Source organism: Schistocerca nitens, chromosome 8 (assembly GCF_023898315.1).
Source record: "Schistocerca nitens isolate TAMUIC-IGC-003100 chromosome 8, iqSchNite1.1, whole genome shotgun sequence".
NCBI classification, from domain to species: Eukaryota; Metazoa; Arthropoda; class Insecta; order Orthoptera; family Acrididae; genus Schistocerca; species Schistocerca nitens.
This window is the reverse complement of record NC_064621.1, coordinates 147,254,369-147,275,587: the sequence shown is the minus strand read 5'-3', so window position 1 is coordinate 147,275,587 and position 21,219 is coordinate 147,254,369.

Sequence of the window (21,219 nt, the reverse complement as noted above, 5' to 3'; positions counted from 1 at the left end):
GTCATCGAACCCATCGTTCTACCATTCCTAGACCGGCAAGGGAACTTGCTGTTCCAACAGGACAATGCACGTCCGCATGTATCCCGTGCCACCCAACGTGCTCTAGAAGGTGTAAGTCAACTACCCTGGCCAGCACGATCTCCGGATCTGTCCCCCATTGAGCATGTTTGGGACTGGATGAAGCGTCGTCTCACGCGGTCTGCACGTCCAGCACGAACGCTGGTCCAACTGAGGCGCCAGGTGGAAATGGCATGGCAAGCCGTTCCACAGGGCTACATCCAGCATCTCTACGATCGTCTCCATGGGAGAATAGCAGCCTGCATTGCTGCGAAAGGTGGATATACACTGTACTAGTGCCGACATTGTGCATGCTCTGTTGCCTGTGTCTATGTGCCTGTGGTTCTGTCAGTGTGATCATGTGATGTATCTGACCCCAGGAATGTGTCAATAAAGTTTCCCCTTCCTGGGACAATGAATTCACGGTGTTCTTATTTCAATTTCCAGGAGTGTAGATATGTCGAATAGAATGATTTTCTCCATGGCAATCAGCATGGATTCGAGAAACAACGGTCGTCGGCAATACAAGTATACCTCGCAGACAAGAGCATGGACGATACACGCAGATGTCAGCGTTTGAGAGACGACGTGTAATTTGGCTCAAAGGTTGGAATAATCGGCGAATATCTCGACATCTGAATAGGAGTGATGTCACTATTCGACGATGTTGGCTGGAATAGGTGAACCATGGCCAAAGCGATCGACCTAGAGAGATGACAGAACGTGAGGACCGAGCAAACGTCACACAGGCACTCAGAGCCCTGGATTCATCAATATCAGCAATCCGACGCACAACTAGTGCTTCAGTGCCCATAAGGACCATTAGTAGGCGCTAATAGAAAGAGGGATGAGTTCATAACGCTCCTCAGCCGACTACCATTGACTTCTGTACACCAACAAGCAGACGAACAAATGGTTACGCTTCCAGAAAAATTGGATGATTTATCCAAGAGAAAGAGCTTCATGAACCGTGAATTTACTGTCTAAACCTTTTCTTAAGAATTTACTTTATTTACTAGCGATTCATCAAGAACATTAACACATTTAATCACACTATGTGAGCGTGGAAGTAGTTGCCAGTGGGTAACTGATGAAAACAAATTTCCTTCAACAAATGGAAATTTTATTCCTAAAAGCCCTTTTTTTTTAAACAGATTTAAAATTATAATCAGAATGCACCCTCTAAATATCAAGTTAAAATTTATTCAGAGGCAGAAAGAACAAATTTTGACAGTATGAGCCTTCGGGCTGAGAACCTTGCCGCTCCCTTCTGACACGGCCGTAGTCACGAGCGCTCAAAACAGCCTCTGAAAGACTACACTGGTGCCAACCTGCAACACACCAGATTACTTTAAACTAAAAATTTCAACAACTCACACAAGCACATAAATTATGCACCCCGTAGGAGGGATGGAAATGGTACAAAACACTTACCTTAAAAAAATTAACTTGCCACCAAAGGTGCAACTTGATTTGAAAAAAAAAAAAAACCTCTTATGGTGGGTGGCAATTTTGCAACTTTATATACTAAAATGACCATTTAAATAAAACCCATGAAACGCAGTCTTACATAAAATATCCAAACATGCTCTACATTACACATATACCGCCTCTCAAGATGATAGGCAAGATAAAAACATATTTCAGGAATTCGGTCGTTACACTTCAAGCAATAAATTCGTTAACACCGAATCCAACAAACATGACAGGCACTAACTGCGGACGAGAGACAGACGAGCAAGCTGGGGACGAGAGACTGACCAAGAAAACAAGTAGAATTTAACAAGTAAACGAAACAACATATCACGAATCACTTAATTTCTAACAAACAGCGATGTCTGGCGAAGACCTGGCGCAGCAGCCCAAAAACGCTCTCCCGCACCGTCCGCTGCCAGCCGCTTCAACGGACGCAGGAAGGCGCGCCGATCTCCCGTCTCACGGCGTCGCAGCTCGCCCCGGCCAGACCGATGTCGTCGGTTGCCTCATGCTGCTCTCGTGTCGGCCGCGAAGCCACTACCCCTCGCTATACGGCGCGGCCAACTGGACTCACGTGGAGACCTCACATGCGCCGACGCTCAAGACGGACAAGTCATCTTGTGTCCCAGTGCGCGACCGACCAACCGATCGATCCAACCGCCAATGAACATTGCATGAACAAACTCGAGCAGACTGGCGGCTTAACACATACTAGCACTCCAGACGACAGACAGATACTGACTGCCCCACACTGACCTGGCTGACCAACTGACCAGACTCGCCGCCTAGCGAGTTTTTTTTTTTCTCTTTATTGTGATTTCATTCCCCTGCCCCATATGGGCAGGGGAGGGCTGTCAGTGGCACAATATGCCGCTCTTCAGCCGAGTGACATAACAACTTAAAATAAGAATAAAATGTTACATACATAAGGCGAGAAAGGGGAACGTAAAACAGAATAATGGGAGAAAAAATGGAGGTAAGAAATAGACAAACATGGAGACGTTCATGGAGGACAGCTAAAAGTCACCAGGAAGTTAAAAAAAAAAACACAGTTGGCGAGTATTCAAAACTCAGAGAAGACACTGGATGGACATGCACACGTTAAAAGTCGGCCACAGTAGTAAAAACACTCCGGAACACCACACTTAAAACCCACTTGGAGCACACACGATGAAGAATAAAACTGCCAGGCGGGACCTGCCAAGGTAAAGGGCAGAGAGAATGAAAAAGGAGGGGAGAGCATGGGGCAGCAGGGGAAGCGGCGGGATGAAGAGAGGAGGGGCATCGGTGGGTTAACGAAGAGGCAGGAGACACGTGGGGCGGGAGAGGAAGAGGGAAGACAGGGCAGGAGGGAGCGCAGAGACACTGAAAGGAGGGAGTAGGAGGGGGAAGCCGCTCAGGAGGGAGGGGGAGGAGAGGGAGCCCTGAGGAGGAGGCAGGAAGATGGGGTTAGAGTTGGTAGGAAGGGTAGATGTTAGGGCGAAGCTCATCATCTGGGAGGGGTAGACGGTGGAAGTTGTGTCGGGAAAGGAGATGGAGGGTGTGAAGATGGAGAGAGGGTGGGACACAACAGTAAAGGCGCGGCAACTGGTTGGGGGTGGAGAAGAAGGGAGACACCAGGGAGTGAGGGGGATCAAGGCAGCGAACAATATATAGTGTGTGGATGTGTTCAAGGAAAAGGAGAAGGTGGGGGAAGGGGACAAGGTCGTAGGGGATGCGCGTGGGGGATGGAAGGCGGATGCGGAAGGTGAGGCAGAGCGCAAGGCGTTCGAGGATTTGGAGGGCTTTATAGAACCGGGGAGGGGCAGAAATCCAAGCGACGCTGGCATAACAGAGGATGGGGCGGATCAAGGATTTGTAGGTGTGAAGGATGGTGAAAGGATGCAGACCCCACATCTTGCTGGACAGGAGTTTCGGGAGGTGGAGGCGGTTTTGAGCTTTCGTTTGGATGGTAAGGAGATGGGGAGTCCAGGTGAGGTGGCCGTCGAGTGCGAGGCCAAGGTATTTGAGGGTAGGAGTGAGGTGGATAGGACGGCCATAAATGGTGAGGTAGAAATCATGGAGGCGGAAGGAGCGTGTGGTGCGGCCTATGATGATTGCCTGGGTCTTTGAGGGATTAACACGGAGGAACCACTGGTTGCACCAAGCAGTGAATTGGTCAAGGTGGGTCTGGAGGGTACGTTGGGGCCGTTGAAGGGTAAGATAAAGGGCTAGGAAGGCGGTGTCATCAGCGAACTGGAGAAGATGAACAGGAGGGGGAGGTTTGGGCATATCAGCAGTGTAAAGGAGATAGAGGAGAGGGGAAAGGACAGAACCTTGGGGCACGACGGCAGAGGGATAGAAAGTATGGGAGCTGGGATTGTGGATAGTCACATAGGAGGGACGATGGGAGAGGAAGGAAGCAACGAGATGGACGAAGTTGATGGGGAGAGCATAGGTCTGGAGTTTGGAACCCGGGATGCCAGACACGGTCATAGGCGTTCTGGAGATCAAGGGAAACAAAGATAGCAGAGCGACGGGAGTTAAGTTGGAGGGAAAGAAGATTGGTAAGGTTAAGGAGCTGGTCGTCGGCGGAGAAGGAAGGCCGGAAGCCACATTGGGTAAGAGGAAGAAGGCGGTGCTGGTTAAGGTGGCGGTGAATACGGCGAGAGAGGATGGCCTTGAAGACCTTACTGAACACGGAGGTGAGGCAGATTGGACGATAGGAAGAGGTATCAGAGGGGGGTTTGTTAGGTTTAGGGAACAGCAGGACATAGGAAGTCTTCCACAGGTCGGGGTAAAATCCAGTGGGGAGGAGGACATTTTACAGGGTAGCAAGGACAGACAGGAAGGATGGAGGGGTTTCTTGAGGTGATGGTAGGTGACGCCATCATGACCAGGGGCGGTGTTGCATTTGGAGTGGAGGACGAGTGTAATGTCTTGGGTGGTGATGGGAGTGTTGATGTCTGAGGGGGTAGCAGATCCAAGTACTGGAAGCTAGGGGCGAGTAGGGGGACAGAGGTGTCAATGTGGTCAAGGACGGTGGGGAAGAGGGAGTAATCAAAATGGGGAACGTCAGGAATGGAGAAGACCTCAGCGTCAGGAATGGAGAAGACCTCAGATAGGTGGGAAGCAAAATGGTTAGCATTACTGAGGTTGTCAGGAAAGGGTCGATCGTCATGGAGGAGGGGGTAATGCGGGGTGGGATGGCTATCAGTAAGGTGGTGGAAGGCTGACCAGTACTTGGAGGAGTTGACAGGGACGGTGGAGTTGAGGCGTGTGCATGTCTGGCGCCAGTCCCGGCATTTCTTTGCTGTAAGGAGGTTCCGGATATGTCGCTGTAATTGCCAGTGGCGGGTGAGAGTATCCCGGTCATGAGTGCGGAGGAAGGAGCGGTAGAGCCTGCGGGATTCACGCAGAAGAAGGATGGCCTGTGGAGGAAGCTTAGGGCGGTGAGGGTGGATGAGTTTGGTAGGGACATGAGCCTCCACTGAGTCAGTGATGGTCTTCTGAAGGAAGGAAGAGGCATAGGTGATGTCATCAGGGTGGTGAAAGGTGAGGGGGTGGCTTTCGACCTGTAAGGCAATGGATTCCCGGTAGGCATCCCAATTGGCACGGTGGTAGTCATGGACAGACTTTGGAGGGGCTGCTGGGCGGATGGCTGCAGTGGTGGGACGGGTAGAGGAGATGGTGAGTAGGACAGGGAGATGGTCCCTACCGACTGGATCGAGGATATCAATGGCGATGCGACCAAGGAGGTTGGGGGAAGCGAGGATAACATCGGGGGTGGAGCTACTTTCAGGACAGGTGTGCTGGGGGAGAGGAACAAGGTCACTATGGAGGGTGGCAAGGAACTGATGCCACCGCCGAAAGGTGGCAGGGTCACGGCTGTGGATGTTGAGGTCAGCAGCGATCACATAGGTGGAGAAGGTACGGTCAACATGGGAAATGAAGTCAAAGGGGAGAGGAGCTGCGGAGCGGATATAGATAGTGGCACAGGTGACGTTGAGGGAGGGAAAAAACAGGCTGAGGAGAAGGTGTTCGCTCGGGTCATTGAGGAGGTGTTGTGGCCGGACAGGGAGATGCCTGAGGTGGCCTATAGCAACCCCGCCTCGAGCTAGGGGAAGGGGATGGTCAGTGCGGTGAAGGAGATAAGGGGAGGTGTGGACAACATGGTGGGTTCAAAATGGCTCTGAGCACTATGGGACTTAACATCTGTGGTCATCAGTCCCCTAGAACTTAGAACTAGTTAAACCTAACTAACCTAAGGACCTCACACACATCCATGCCCGAGGCAGGATTCGAACCTGCGACCGTAGCAGTCACGCGGTTCCGGATTAAGCGCCTAGAACTGCGAGACCACCATGGCTGACCGACAACATGGTGGGGTTGGAGGAAGGTTTCATTAAGGATGAAGGAGTCAACCTGGTGCTGGGAGAGGGTATGGATGAAGAGGTATTTGTTTGCAGGGAGGGAGCGAATGTTGAGGTAGATGAGATGATACTGTTGATGCGCCAGGAGTTTGGAGGTGGGAAGGGTGCGGGAAGGGGAGAAAGGGACTTAAACGAGGGTGTCTAGGCGGGTGAAGGTAAAGTGGGCCTGGTTGTGGGAGTAGGTGGCGTAGGTGTTTAAGTGGAAAACAGAGCGGGCGGCAAGGGAAATCTGCTGGAGTGTGTGGGGGCTCTGGAAGAGGTGGATGTTCTACAGGACGATGGTGAGGACCGGATGATGTCTTCTGCTGTAGGGGGAGGGCGGAGGGAATTGTTAGGGTGGATGGGTGGTCAATGGGGCGAATGGGGACAGTGAGTTTAGGGTTGGTGGGAGGGGGCTTGGCTTTGCATTTGGAGGAATAGGTGGGGTGAGGTTCATTGCAGGTGTTGCAGGATGGGAGGGGAGGCGAGGTTGGGACACTGTTTAAGGAAGTGGGAGGCTCTACAATGGTGGCAGGTGGGCGGGTTCTTGCAGTTTTGGGTGAGGTGGTCATTGTACAGAAGACAACGCTGGCAGCGGTAGGATTGAGGAGGGGAACAGGACAGGTCAACAGGGTGGCGGCAGTTGAAAATCAGGGCTCCCTGCATGAGGAGGTGGTCGATGAAGGAGGCGGACTCTGTAAATATACGCATGAGGAAAGTAGGGCCAGAGGAGTTGTAAATATGGCGGGCAGAGCGGACTTCCAGGGCAGGGTGGGCATTCAGTTCCGCCAACACCTCAGCCTCCGTGACCACAGGGCTGAGTTTCGTGATGACAGCGGTGAGGGCTGGCGGACGACGAGGCGGTCAGGGCTGACGAGGAGGATGTAAGGAGCAGGGTGAGGGATGCACGGGGCCCAAAGGTGATGCAGGGAAGGCGCCGGAGGAGATCAGTATGGAAGGATGGAGAGGGAGACTTGATGAGAACAGAGTCTCTGCGATAGATATGTTGGGTGATGGGTGCACTGGGGATGTACTTCCTGATTTCAAGGGTGAGGGTGCGGGAATCCAGGAATTTCGGATCAGGTTTGGCTAGGACAAAGGTATACACGGAGGGGGCTGGAGAGGAGGGAGGTGGGGTGGTATCCATAGCGGGGTCGGCGGGAGGTGGGGCGGGCAGGGGCTTTTTGGATGAGGGAGTAGAGGTCGCCACTGGGCCGTTTGGAAGATTTTTTGGCGGGTGTTGCCTGGGAGGAGGGATGAGGGACTAGATGGATGGGGAGGTGGTGGGAGGCAGGGCCCTCCTGTGAGGCAGTAGCACTGGATGAGAGGGTAGAGCGCTCTGTGGCGGCGACTGTGGCGCGGCGGGCGGAGACTCGGGCTTAGGAAGCAGTGGTAGTTGCAGGGGGGAGAGGGGGAAAGTCGTCTCGGCGGGCGACGGGAGGGGGAGGGGGGATGGAAGCAGGGACAGAGGCAGGAGCATGAGCAGCAGCAGGGATAGGAGCAGGGGTAGGAGCAGGAGTGACATACAGGTGGGCATACAGTGATGGAGAGGAGATAGATGGGGAGGAGACTGTGAGTAGGGGAGGTGGATGAGACGGGTTAATCCCAGAGGAAGCACTCCATGACGTTACAGTGGGGGCAGGTGAAGGGGAGGTGTAGATGATGTTGGTAGTTGGGGCGTCCATGATAGCAGGCAGCAGCGAACACCGAGAGACGGCGGCAGCAGAAGAAGCGGCGCGCACCAAGAGACGGCGGCAGCGGCGGCGGCGGAAGAAGCGGCGAGCACCGAGAGACGGCGGCGGCGGCGGCGGCGGCGGAAGAAGCGGCGAGCACCGAGAGACGGCGACCAGGCGGCGGCGGCGGCGGTGGCGGCGGCAAGCACCGGGCGGCGGCGGCGGTCAGCAGGGACGGCGTGCAGACGGGCAACAACACGACAGGCACGGTTGGGGCGCTTCCACGTCGAAGATACACCCTGAGAGTAGCCCAGGCAGTGCGAGTCCTCGATGAGGAAGTGAGGGAATACAACCCTCGAATGCCGCCTAGCGAGCTCATAGCGCCACTTAAATGCACGTGATCAGGCTACCTCTCTGCTTTTCCCACCAGAGGGAGACACCAAAGCTGTGATTGCCACAGTGGCGCCACCACCAGAAACGGAGGGCGACTGCTTTACACTATGCGCTGCGGTGCGCTCTTTAAAACAGCAAACTTTACCACGGCTCACTGCACAAATTGAGCAAGTCAATAATGCTTTGGTCCACCTCTGGCGTTTATGCAACCAGTTATTCGGCTTGGCATTCATTCATATTGGATGACCTCCCGGGGGATATCGTTTGCAGTAGTGTCTGACACATCTGACGTGGAATCTCATTGGTTGCAGTAGAATTGTCTTCAGGGGTGAGTCCCGCTTCGAACTGAGCCCCGATCAGCGGTGGGTACCAACACGATTGTCGGACGCCATACAGTCTGCCAACCAGCTGTGATGATCCGGGGTGCCATTTCTTTACATAGAAGGGGCCCTTTGATTGTCACCTGCAGCGTTACGTCAACGATATTCTAAGCCTCGTTTCGTTGTCCTTCATGGCAAGCCATCCTGGCGTTACATTTCAGTAAGATGATGCGGTGAGAGTTTCTACTGCTTGCCTTCGTAATGGCCAAACCATACCTTGACCAGCAAGGTAGCTTGATCCCTCCCCATATGAGAATGTTTGGAGCATTATGGACTGGACTCTCCAACCAACTCGGGATTTAGATTATCTAACGCGCCAATTGAATAGAATTTGACACGATATCCTCAGAAGGACCTCCAATAACTCTATGAATGAATGCCAAGCCGAATAACTGCTTGCAAAGGGAGAGTGATAGACAACTCGTTAGTGAGTTAACTTGTGGAGCTCTTTCTCTTGGATAAAACACCCAATTTTTATAGAAATGAAACCATTTGTTCGTCTGTACGTATACATCACATTCACAGATTTCTGCCCCATTTGGATAATCCATCTGCGATGCGTCGTTTTTCTTCTTCATCTTCTTTTGAGGTTGAGGACAAATTGCATGAAAATCAGTGTGGGTTTAGGCCTCTTAGAGGTTGTCAGGACCAGATCTTTAGCTTACGGCAAATAATGGAGAAATGTTACGAGTGGAACAGGGAATTGTATCTATGCTTCATAGATCTAGAAAAGGCATATGACCGGGTTCCTAGGAGGAAGTTATTGTCTGTTCTACGAGATTTGGAATAGGAGGCAAATTTTTGCAAGCAATTAAAGGTCTTTACATAGATAGTCAGCCAGCAGTTAGAGTTGACGGTACATTGAGTTCATGGTTCAGAGTAGTTTCAGGGGTAAGACAAAGCTGCAACCTGTCTCCACTGTTGTTCATATTATTTATGGATCATATGTTGAAAATAATAGACTGGCTGGGTGAGATTAAGATATGTGAACACAAAATAAGCAGTGTCTCATATGTGGATGATTTAGTTGTGATGGCAGATTCGATTGAAAGTTTGCAAAGTAATATTTCAGAGCTAGATCTGAAATGTAAGGACTATGGTATGAAGATCAGCATCTCCAAAACGAAAGTAATGTCAGTGGGAAAGAGATATAAACGGATTGAGTGCCAAATAGGAGAAACAAAGTTAGAACAGGTGGACGGTTTCAAGTACTTAGGATGCATATTCTCACAGGATGGCAACATAGTGCAAGAACTGGAAGCATGGTGTAGCAAAGCTAATGCATTGAGCGCTCAGCTACGATCTACTCTCTTCTGTACGAAGGAAGTCAGTACGAAGACTAAGTTATCTGTGCACCGTTCAATCTTTCGACCAACTTTGTTGTATGGGAGCGAAAGTTGGATGGATTCAGGTTACCTTATCAATAAGGTTGAGGTTACGGATATGAAAGTAGCCAGGATGATTGCAGGTACTAGTAGATGGGAACAGTGGCAGGAGGGTGTCCACAATGAGGAAATCAAAGAAAAACTGGGAATGAACTCTATAGATGTAGCAGTCAGGCGAACAGGCTTAGATGGTGGGGTCATGTTACACGCATAGGAGAAGCAAGGTTACCCAAGAGACTCATGGGTTCAGCAGTAGAGGATAGGAGGAGTCGGGGTAGACCAAGGAGAAGGTACCTGGATTCGGTTAAGAATGATTTTGAAGTAATAGGCTTAACATCAGAAGATGCACCAATGTTAGCACTGAATAGGGGATCCTGGAGGAATTTTATAAGGGGGACTATGTGCTCCAGACTGCACGCTGAAAGGCATAATCAGTCTTAAATGATGATGATGATGATGATGATGATGACCTTCTTTTTTCCGTTGGAGTATATTAATGAGTTGGGAGAAAATTTCCATAGTAACCTCATACTTTTATTGGATGATGCAATACTCTACAATGGAGTACTATCTGAAGGAAAAGATACGCAAATATCATGATAACTTTTGAATGTGGTGCAAAGACTGGAAACTGATTTTAATGTACAGATATGTAAAAGTGAGCACCTAACAAAACGCTGAATAGCAGTATCCGATGACTGCAATATCAGTGAGTTACAACTAGAATCAGACAACGCATACAGATACCTGGATTAACAATTTGCATGGATATGAAATGGAATTACCGTACAGGCTCAGTCGTAGGTAAAGAAGTGGCTTACTTAGGTTTATTGGCAGGATAATGCGAAAATATAGACAGTATACAAAACACATGTGCGTATCAGCCTTGTATGTGTGGGACCTGTACCAAATAATTCCAGAATAGTATACAGCATTTCTTCAACCTGTACATATCCTTACCATAAAGACCGCAACATTACAGTAAGTTACGTCGCACACAGAAGCATAAACCCTTTCGTGGTTGATGGAACATATACGTTCCACTAAGGTACAACGCAGTTTTGAGCGTTTGGAGGCCTAGCTCCCACATCTGTCTAATGCTACTGTGAGAAGCTTTCGATCTGGTGCAAAACATTCCGAGAAACCTGTGGCCAGTTGTTTGACAGTTAGGATATTGTGAAACGTCCGTTTCCACGAATTTTTTCATCAAATTTCTTGTACCAGTTCGTTGTTGACTAGATTTATGGGCACTTCTGTTACCATTGTGAACATTAGTCCTTCTACTGTTATACAAACGTTCCTTCTACTGTTATACAAACGTCACTTGAAACGTCCCCTTAGAAAAATTAAGAATGACAGTGCTGGTAAACCTCTTACGTTATTTGACTTTCAAACAGCTGAGCAAAACTGAACGTACTCAGAAATTTCTTTCTTTAGGTATTCTGATCAACAGGACACTGACACACAATATTTTTTTTTAGCGCAAAGCAATCTGATTTTCAATAATCCCTACAAAACAATGGCCCTGACTAACAATAACCTATAGCTTTCATGAATCACTGACCTCACAAAAATCTTCGTTACTCGAACTACTGCAATACAGCGAGCGCCAATACTGTCAGCTAAATAAAGGATTCTAACGACTGAAGGCACTAGCTACTGATAGGCACAGTTAGCAAATGAAAGATTTTGATAGAGAACAAACAATGTATTTACCTTAATATCGTTATAATTTTGTGACATCCAATTAAACAAATTTCCTTTTTCTGACGGACACACGTCCAGATCGTCCGCTCAAAACTCTGCCATCTCTCTCTCCACATCCACCACTGCTGGCGGCTCACCTCCAACTGTACAACGCTACGTGCTGTTCACATCCAACTGCCCAACACTATACAAGCGAATATTCCAACAATGCCAACCAGCCACAGACTGCACACAGCAGTCAGTGATTTTCATACAGAGCGCCACGTGGCGTTACCAACATAAAAACCTAAACTGCCCACTTACACCCTAATGACGTACAACACCTTCATTCTTCACATGCGATCCGTATACAACACAAATTTCACTACATGCCTCAAAATCTTTGCGAGTTTTCAGACCGATTTCGTATTTGAGGAATTTTCAGGTGCGACGTTCAATTTGAACGGCTACTGTTGGTGAACGAGAAGCAGCGTGGCTTCCTCCCATTAAAGCTCTATGCACAGTTCAGTACACTGACAGTCGCATGCAGCATTAAAATACAGGTTACTTTCCGGACTGTCCTCGTAAGTTTCTAACGTTATTTTATTTCCTGCTGAATTCAAAATAGTAAGCCAGTATGAGCATCTCGCAAATGGCCACGACTGTAGCAATGTTGTAGGAGGATTTTGTTCTTGCGTAGACCAACGCTACAGTTTCAGATGATCAAACTGTAATGAAAGGCTTTCGTTGAGCTCTTTAGTAAACACTGAACTCTGTTACTTCCAGTACGATAACTTGCTAACCAACGCCTCCCAATTAGTGAGCTCGAAATCCGTTCGTGAGAATGGAACGACCTTCCTACTCAAAGAAGTTGCCGAGAACGTGCCTTATTGCCCTGAGACGAGGAAAGGCATCGAAGCCGATGAGTTCTCGAGAAAGGGCCGCTAATGACCTGATCGCAGGAACAGTCGCCAAGAACAGCCAGGTCCAGAATTTCAACCGACAAGGCTCTGATGGTATGTTTCTCTGGAGAGGTTGTTTTCCTTTCTATTGCATAACCCAATTTACAATGTAATAGGGCATCCAACTGTAAACAGCATGAAATAGCTTTAGCAGAGCAGCGCTGATCTGCAGGGTGACAATTAGTGAACTATAAATGAAATCGTCGTAACTTCTGATCGGTTTGCTTTAGGACGTTCGAACTGCACGGTTGGCCACGGGGCTACTAGGGTAGCAGAGTACGTGTGGCGTGCACACGGGGGTTTTTTAGGTTAGAGGGACCCCCCCTTGGGCGAAACGATAAAATACCTGACGGCTTACCAGAGAGAACATCAGCATCGTTGATAAAGAACGTCCGTCCTCAGAGACCAAAAACAGGAAAAGTTAACGTAATATTGGTAAACTGCAGGAGTATCCAGGGCAAGGTTCCTGAATTAGTATCGCTTATTGAAGGAAATAGTGCACATATAGTATTAGGAACGGAAAGTTGATTAAAACCGGAAGTGAACAGTAACGAAATCCTAGACACAGAATGGAATATATACCGCAAGGATAGGATAAACGCCAATGGTGGAGGAGTATTTATAGCAGTAAAGAATTCAATAATATCCAGTGAAGTTATTAGCGAATGCGAATGTGAAATAATCTGGGTTAAGTTAAGTATCAAAGGTGGGTCAGATATGATAGTCGGATGCTTCTATAGACCACCTGCATCAGCAACCGTAGTAGTTGAGCGCCTCAGAGAGAACCTGCAGAACGTCGTGAAGAAGTTTCGTGATCATACTATTGTAATAGGGGGAGACTTCAATCTACCAGGTATAGAATGGGATAGTCACACAATCAGAACTGGAGCCAGGGACAGAGACTCTTGTGACATTATCCTGACTGCCTTGTCCGAGAATTACTTCGAGCAGATAGTTAGAGAACCAACTCGTGAAGCTAACGTTTTAGACCTCATAGCAACAAATAGACCGGAACTTTTCGACTCCGTGAATGTAGAAGAGGGTATCAGTGATCATAAGTCAGTGGTTGCATCAATGACTACAAGTGTAATAAGAAATGCCAAGAAAGGAAGGAAAATATATTTGCTTAACAAGAGTGATAGGGCACAAATCGCAGAATATCTGAGTGACCACCATCAAACGTTCATTTCTGAGGAAGAGGGTGTGGAACAAAAATGGAAAAAATTCAGAAACATCGTCCAGTACGCCTTAGATAAGTTCGTACCGACTAAGGTCCAAAGCGAGGGGAAAGATCCACCGTGGTATAACAATCATGTACGAAAGGTACTACGGAAACAAAGAAAGCTTCATCATAGGTTTAAGAGTAGTCGAATCATAGCTGATAAGGAAAAGCTGAACGAAGCGAAAAAGAGCGTAAAGAGAGCAATGAGAGAAGCATTCAACGAATTCGAACATAAAACATTGGCAAACAATCTAAACAAGAACCCTAAAAAGTTTTGGTCATATGTAAAATCGGTAAGCGGATCTAAATCCCCTATTCAGTCACTCGTTGACCACGATGGCACCGAAACAGAGGACGACCGAAGAAAGGCAGAAATACTGAATTCAGTGTTCCGAAACTGTTTCACTGCGGAAAATCGTAACACGGTCCCTGACTTCAGCCGTCGCACGGACGCCAAAATGGAAAATATTGAAATAAACGATATCGGAATTGAAAAACAACTGCTATCACTTAGTAGCGGAAAAGCATCCGGACCAGACGAGATACCCGTAAGATTCTACAGTGATTATGCTAAAGAACTTGCCCCCTTTCTATCAGCAATTTATCGTAGATCTCTGGAAGAACGTAAAGTACCTAGCGACTGGAAGAAAGCGCAGGTCGTTCCCATTTTCAAGAAGGGTCATAAATCAGATGCGAATAATTATAGGCCTATTTCGCTTACGTCAATCTGTTGTAGAATAATGGAACATGTTTTATGTTCTCGTATTATGACGTTCTTAGATAATACAAATCTCCTTCATCATAACCAACATGGATTCCGCAAACAGAGATCATGTGAAACTCAGCTCGCCCTATTTGTCCAAGAAATTCACAGTGCCGTAGACACTGGCGAGCAGATTGATGCCGTATTCCTGGACTTCAGGAAGGCATTTGATACGGTTCCGCACTTACGTTTAGTGAAAAAAAATACGAGCTTACGGAATATCGGACCAGGTTTGTGATTTGATTCAGGATTTCCTACAAGAAAGAACACAACATGTCATTCTTAACGGTTCAAAATCTGCAGATGTAGAGGTAATTTCGGGAGTACCGCAAGGAAGCGTGATAGGACCTTTATTGTTTACAATATACATAAATGACTTAGTTGACAACATCGGTAGCTCCGTGAGGCTATTTGCAGATGACACGGTTGTCTACAAGAAAGTAGCAACATCAGAAGACTCGTACGTACTCCAGGAAGACCTGCAGAGGATTAATGAATGGTGCGACAGCTGGCAGCTTTCCCTAAACGTAGATAAATGTAATATAATGCGCATACATAGGGGCAGAAATCCATTCCAGTACGATTATGCCATAGGTGGTAAATCATTGGAAGCGGTAACGACCGTAAAATACTTAGGAGTTACTATCCGGAGCGATCTGAAGTGGAATGATCACATAAAACAAATAGTGGGAAAAGCAGGCGCCAGGTTGAGATTCATAGGAAGAATTCTAAGAAAATGTGACTCATCGACGAAAGAAGTAGCTTACAAAACGCTTGTTCGTCCGATTCTTGAGTATTGCTCATCAGTATGGGACCCTTACCAGGTTGGATTAATAGAAGAGATAGACATGATCCAGCGAAAAGCAGCGCGATTCGTCATGGGGACATTTAGTCAGCGCGAGAGCGTTACGGAGATGCTGAACAAGCTCCAGTGGCGGACACTTCAAGAAAGGCGTTACGCAATACGGAGAGGTTTATTATCGAAATTACGAGAGAGCACATTCCGGGAAGAGATGGGCAACATATTACTACCGCCCACATATATCTCGCGTAATGATCACAACGAAAAGATCCGAGAAATTAGAGCAAATACGGAGACTTACAAGCAGTCGTTCTTCCCACGCACAATTCGTGAATGGAACAGGGAAGGGGGGATCAGATAGTGGTACAATAAGTACCCTCCGCCACACACCGTAAGGTGGCTCGCGGAGTATAGATGTAGATGTAGTGTGCGCTTTACAGTTTAGTTTAGCAACGAAGGTAACTTTCATTTGGATGGGTTCGTCAATATGCAAAATTGGCGCATTTGGGGGACTGAGAATCCTTATTTCGCGATCGAGAAGTCTCTTCACCCTAAGCAGGTAGTTTGCAACTAATTTGCGTTTTTTCATATAGTTCAATAATTGTCACCCTATAAGAGCTATCACTGTGTTAGAATGCGCATTACGTATACACGTGATCGGAACTGGAAGGGGAGACGTCGTGAGATACGTGACATGCTGATTACCTGAAGAAGAAGCTCGACACTGTCTCAGTAAAACGGGAAAGGTCAGTTCATTTTGGGCAGTGCAGGAAGTGAACATCTACATTTACATTCACATACATACTACAGATAAACGGGAAGTGCACAAGGTAGAATGCTTAGCACTGTACCACATTTAGACTTTCGTCTCGTTCCAACCACTATGGAGCGCGGTAAGAATGACTGCTTAAACGTTTCATGGTTAAAATTTATTTTACATATATTTGAAAAACGAAAGGTCTAAAATTGTTCTTTGTTATGATCAATAATACACTTTCAGTACCCAATAAATTTTAAGTTGACAGATCTTGAAAATCGGCGAGGTGGGACACATGTGTCTAACGAACTTAACTAGGTCTACATCTACAACTACATGGATACTCTGCAAATCACATTTAAGTGCCTGGCAGAGGGTTCATCGAACCACCTTCACAATTCTTTATTATTCCAATCTCGTATAGCGCGCGGAAAGAATAAACACCTATATCTTTCCGTACGAGCTCTGATTTCCCTTATTTTATCGTGGTGATCGTTCCGCCCTAAGGAGGTCGGTGTCAATAAAATATTTTCGCATTCGGAGGAGAAAGTTGGTGATTGGAATTTCGTGAGAAGATTCCGTCGCAACGAAAAACGCCTTTCTTTTAATGATTTACAGCCCCTAATCCTGTATCATTTCGCGATAATACAAGATTTGCTGCCTTTCTTTGAACTTTTTCGATGTACTCCGACAGTTCTATCTGGTAAGGATCCCACACCACGGCAGTATTCTAAAAGAGGACGGACAAGCGTGGTGTAGGCAGTCTCCTTAGTAGCTCTGTTACGTTTTCTAGTGTCCTGCCAATAAACCGCAACCTTTGGTTAGCCTTCCCCACAACATTTTCTGTGTGTTATTTCCAATTTAAGTTGTTCGTAATTGTAATACCCAGGTATTTAGTTGAATTTACGGCTTTTAGATTAGACTGATTTATCGTGTAACTGAAGTTTAACGAGTGCCTTTGAGCACTCATGTGGATAACCTCACACTTTTCGTTATTTAGGGTCAACTGCCACTTTTCGCACCATTCAAATATTTTTTCTAAATCGTTTTGCAGTTTGTTTTGATCTTCTGATGACTTTATTAGTCGATAAACGACAGCGTCATCTGCAAACAACCTAAGACGGCTGCTCAGATTGTCTCCCAAATCGTTTATGTAGATAAGGAACAGCAAAGGGCCTGTACCACTACCTTGGGGAACGCTTGAAATCACTTCTGTTTTACTCGATCACTTTCCGTCAGTTACTACGAACTGTGACCTCTCTGACAGGAAATCGCAAATCCAGTCACATAACTGAGACGATATTCCATAAGCACGCAATTTTTCTACGAGTTGCTTGTGTGGTACAGTGTCCAAAGCCTTCCGGAAATCCAGGAATACGGAATCGATCTGAAATCCCTTGTCAATAGCACTCAGTACTTCATGTGAATAAAGAGCTAGTTGTGTGTTTCACTGGAACGATGTTTTCTAAACCCATGTTGACCGCGTGTCAATAGACCGTTTCCTTCGAGGTAATTCATAATGTTCTAACACAATATATGTTCTAAAATCCTGCTGCATATCGACGTTAACGATATGGGCCTGTAATTTAGTGGATTACTCCTACTACCTTTCTTGAATATTGGTGTGACCCGTTCAACTTTCCAGTCTTTGGGCATTAGTCTTTCGTTGAGCGAACGGTTGTAAATGATTATTAAGTATGGAGCTAATGCATGAGCATACTCCGAAAGAAACCTAATTGGTATACAGGCTGGTCCAGAACACTTGCTTTTATTAAGTGATTTGAGTTGCTTAACTATTCCGAGGATATTTACTTCGTCTTCTTTTGTGAAGGCATTTCGGAAGGCTGTGTTTAGTAAATCTGCTTTGGCAGCACTGTCTTCGATAGTATCTCCATTGTTATCGCGCAGAGAAGCATTGATTGTTTCTTGCCGCTAACATACTTCATATACGACCAGAATCTCTTTGGATTTTCTGCCCGTTTTCGAGACAAAGTTTCGTTGTGGAAACTGTTATAGACGTCTCGCATTGAACTCTGCGGTTTCGAGCTTCTGTAAAGGATCGCCAATCTTGGGGATTTTGCGTATGTTTAAATTTGGCATGTCTGTTTCGTTGTTTCTGCAACATGTTCTAACCCGTTTTGTGTACCAAGGAGGATATCTCCGTCGTTTGTTAGTTTATTTGGTATAAACTCCTCAATTGCTGCTGATACTATTTCTTTGAATTTAAGCCACATCTGGTCTACACTTTGGAATGAGTGGAGGTTGTCTCCCAGGAAGGCGTCAAGTGAATTTTTATCTGCTTTTTTGAATAGGAATATAAGTTTTCATTTCATCCTACAATTTTCAAAGTTAATTTTTTGCTCATAGAGTGATTTTAACAGGATTACAAATATGGTAAATGTATAGCAAACCAGTACCAAAACATATTTAATCTTGTTACAAAGATTGAATATCACAAACAGATTTTCCACATAAATTTCAAGATGACTTTGACATATAAGATAATTTCACTTTATTTTTGTTTTACATTTTATTTTTGTTTTTGTTGAGGAGCAAATCTCCAAGGTCATGGAACTTGTCAGTACATGAAAGTACGACGCAAAAGTAATAACAGATAAAAAAATATGTTACTGAACCCAAAAAAAGACAAGCCATAAGTTTATGTAAACGCAATCAACAATGTACACAGGAATCAGCTTCATTTTTTAATGAAGTGCGCGACAGAATAGAAGGCGTGACCCATGAGGAAATTTTTCACCTTAGATTTGAAAGCGCGTGGATTACTGCTAAGATTTTTGAATTCTTGTGGTAGCTTATTAAAAATGGATGCATCAGTATACTGCACACCTTTCCGTAAAAGAGTCCACATAGTGCGATCCGAATGCAGACTGGATTTCTGCCTAGGACGTATTCACTGAGGGAAAGCTACTAATTCTTGGGAATAAGCTGATATTGTTAAAAAGAAACAACAGTAAAGAATATATATATATATATATATATATATATATATATATATATATATATATATATATATATATATATACTCCTGGAAATGGAAAAAAGAACACATTGACACCGGTGTGTCAGACCCACCATACTTGCTCCGGACATTGCGAGAGGGCTGTACAAGCAATGATCACATGCACGGCACAGCGGACACACCAGGAACCGCGGTGTTGGCCGTCGAATGGCGCTAGCTGCGCAGCATTTGTGCACCGCCGCCGTCAGTGTCAGCCAGTTTGCCGTGGCATACGGAGCTCCATCGAAGTCTTTAACCTGGTAGCATGCCGCGACAGCGTGGACGTGAACCGTATGTGCAGTTGACGGACTTTGAGCGAGGGCGTATAGTGGGCATGCGGGAGGCCGGGTGGACGTACCGCCGAATTGCTCAACACGTGGGGCGTGAGGTCTCCACAGTACATCGATGTTGTCGCCAGTGGTCGGCGGAAGGTGCACGTGCCCGTCGACCTGGGACCGGACCGCAGCGACGCACGGATGCACGCCAAGACCGTAGGATCCTACGCAGTGCCGTAGGGGACCGCACCGCCACTTCCCAGCAAATTAGGGACACTGTTGCTCCTGGGGTATCGGCGAGGACCATTCGCAACCGTCTCCATGAAGCTGGGCTACGGTCCCGCACACCATTAGGCCGTCTTCCGCTCACGCCCCAACATCGTGCAGCCCGCGTCCAGAGGTGTCGCGACAGGCGTGAATGGAGGGACGAATGGAGACGTGTCGTCTTCAGCGATGAGAGTCGCTTCTGCCTTGGTGCCAATGATGGTCGTATGCGTGTTTGGCGCCGTGCAGGTGAGCGCCACAATCAGGACTGCATACGACCGAGGCACACAGGGCCAACACCCGGCATCATGGTGTGGGGAGCGATCTCCTACACTGGCCGTACACCACTGGTGATCGTCGAGGGGACACTGAATAGTGCACGGTACATCCAAACCGTCATCGAACCCATCGTTCTACCATTCCTAGACCGGCAAGGGAACTTGCTGTTCCAACAGGACAATGCACGTCCGCATGTATCCCGTGCCACCCAACGTGCTCTAGAAGGTGCAAGTCAACCACCCTGGCCAGCAAGATCTCCGGATCTGTCCCCCATTGAGCATGTTTGGGACTGGATGAAGCGTCGTCTCACGCGGTCTGCACGTCCAGCACGAACGCTGGTCCAACTGAGGCGCCAGGTGGAAATGGCATGGCAAGCCGTTCCACAGGACTACATCCAGCATCTCTACGATCGTCTCCATGGGAGAATAGCAGCCTGCATTGCTGCGAAAGGTGGATATACACTGTACTAGTGCCGACATTGTGCATGCTCTGTTGCCTGTGTCTACGTGCCTGTGGTTCTGTCAGTGTGATCATGTGATGTATCTGACCCCAGGAATGTGTCAATAAAGTTTCCACTTCCTGGGACAATGAATTCACGGTGTTCTTATTTCAATTTCCAGGAGTGTATATATAAAGTTGTGGTATTCTTTTTGAATCACCCTATATATATATATATATATATATATATATATATATATATATATATATATATAGGGTGATTCAAAAAGAATACCACAACTTTAAAAATGTGTATTTAATGAAAGAAACATAATATAACCTTCTGTTATACATCATTACAAAGAGTATTTAAAAAGGTTTTTTTTCACTCAAAAACATGTTCAGAGATGTTCAATATGGCCCCCTCCAGACACTCGAGCAATATCAACCCGATACTCCAACTCGTTCCACACTCTCTGTAGCATATTATCAGGCGTAACAGTTTGGATAGCTGCTGTTATTTCTCGTTTCAAATCATCAATGGCGGCTGGGAGAGGTGGCCGAAACACCATATCCTTAACATACCCCCATAAGAAAAAATCGCAGGGGGTAAGATCAGGGCTTCTTGGAGGCCAGTGATGAAGTGCTCTGTCACGGGCTGCCTGGCGGCCGATCCATCACCTCGGGTAGTTGACGTTCAGGTAGTTACGGACAGATAAGTGCCAATGTGGTGGCGCTCCATCCTGCTGAAATATGAATGGTTGTGCTTCTTGTTCGAGCTGAGGGAACAGCCAATTCTCTAAAATCTCCAGATACTGTAGTCCAGTTACAGTAGCACCTTCGAAGAAAAAGGGACCAAAAACTTTATTGGCTGAAATGGCACAGAAAACGTTCACCTTAGGCGAGTCACGTTCATACTGAGTTGTTTCCCGCGGATTCTCAGTGCCCCATATACAGACATTGTGACGGTTGACTTTCCCGTTAGTGTGGAAAGTTG